Source organism: Atta cephalotes (genome assembly GCF_000143395.1).
Source record: "Atta cephalotes unplaced genomic scaffold scaffold00004, whole genome shotgun sequence".
In the NCBI taxonomy this organism is placed as follows: domain Eukaryota; kingdom Metazoa; phylum Arthropoda; class Insecta; order Hymenoptera; family Formicidae; genus Atta; species Atta cephalotes.
In genome coordinates this window covers 2,057,980-2,060,078 of record NW_012130068.1, presented here as the reverse complement: position 1 = coordinate 2,060,078, position 2,099 = coordinate 2,057,980, and positions in this window count along the sequence as shown.

The following is a 2,099-nucleotide window of genomic DNA, read 5'->3' as shown; positions in this document are numbered from 1 at the left end:
AATGGAAGCTAATCCATTCGTTTCTTCACTGCATAGCATGTCATTTATCGTAAAATTTTTCAAACCAAATATTACGTTTTTGAATGTAACATTCATCCTATATGTATGATTCGAGTCTCTGATTATTTCCAAATAGAAAACTCACTCTCTCTCGCGTACATTATATTACATTTATCACATCCATTAACTGAAAATGAGAAATTTCCTTGCATTAACGAAATACGATGTTTAGGCAAGCGATGAATATATCCAACAGAATTTTTTTCATCAGTGTCCAAATATAATTCATTTATATAATGAGTAACATTACAATTCCACCAATTTTAATGGTTCCATATATTAGTTTGTTTAATTACGTCCAATTTCCATACAGAATTAACGTACGTCGCATCTCCATGTAACTTCATCGTCATCAATTCAATCGAGTTTCAATTCATTAATTATCAAATTGATCGTTTTCCCAATTAATTAACTAACTGTGTCTGTCATTGGTATGAAGTACTATTTTTTTTATTTATTTAATGCTTTGCAAATATTTAGAATTTAATTACTTTACTAGTACCTTGTGTCATAATATATTAAATATGTAACACGAACTGTTTCTAATTTTAAAAAGTAGCAATTAATTAAATTTTAGGAACATTACATATTAAAAACATTATCTTAAACATTAATTCTAAATTCTAAAACATTCTATAATATTTAAAATACATATATTATATAGACAAAAAGATAATATATTAAAAAATAATTATATGGATTAATAAATGAATGGAAATATTGATGACATGAAGTGAAATATTGATATTTGCAAATGATTTAATCAAAATTATTAATAACATTTGAACTATAAGCTGCTAAAAATAAAAAAACTTTTTGCGAATTAAGCTTCAAATAGATAATGAAATATTACTTATTATATGAGGTATGCGTTTTACCTTAATAAAATTAGAATTTTGTTCAATTTGTACTATTAAATATCCAAAGAGTAATGGTAACTCAATTCTTCGAATTAAATAACATTTTTAATTTCCATGTATCAAAATATATAATTACCTAAATTCACTTCTGTTTTTTTTTAATTTAAAAGTATTAATTTTAAAGATTAATTTTAAAGTAAACAATATCCGTACATTACTTAATAAATCATGAACTAAATTTGAGTCAAATTTAATACATTTTCTTAAGTTAATTTATTTAATTTCATTTGCTTTAATTAAATTAAATATAATATATGAAATGAGAACAGTGTGGCGACCTATAAAAATAATAAACAATAATTTGAATTAAGTCTAATTTGATTATGAATCAAATTTGAAAATTATTTAACAGTCAGTGCTTCAATATGTCAGCTCGGAGATAAAATAAAATCTATGAAGAAAAACAATTTTAGTTTTTTTTTAACCGACTTATTTTCTAAGTCACTTCATATCCGTCGTCCACGTGTGCACCATCGTCTCCAAGTCTCTTTTCTTCAAGTGGCTTCAAAGTGTCAGGGCCGCGCATCTGTGTAGATACGCGATAGTTTATGAGTCCGAGCTGCCGCATATCGATCCTCGAGGGTTGAAGTGAAGTCCTCTTCGCCTGCTTCGGTCCGCTTGGCTTCGACTCGACGCGGCGCCTAAATGCATTCGATCGGCGCTCCTAAAATAGGAATTGCATCCCCGCGAAGGACCGTAAAAGGAAAATTTCCACCGCGAGGAGCGAAAGGGGAATATCCCGTAGCAGGGTGAGAGCAGACAATCGCGGTAAGTAGCGCACGGGTTGACACGCTCGAGAATGTCTTCGCGCCAGGATGAAACTCGCGAGCTTTCCCGGAGATGTGCACAAGAGAGGAGGAAGCTGCGGGGAAACGATCAGGGACGAAGGGGAAATGAAAGGAGGGGTCGACGAGGGGGAAGGATCGGCGAGGGAGGATGGCTGATGCGAATTGAATCATGGGGGCGTTTTAGCGTCTACGTGGCCCGCATTCGGAATTCGGCGCCCCGAACCACATCCAATACCTTCGTCTTAGCGCGCGCGCGCGCACACGCGCACACACACACACACACACACACACACCCACACACACACACACACACACACACACACAGACGAAA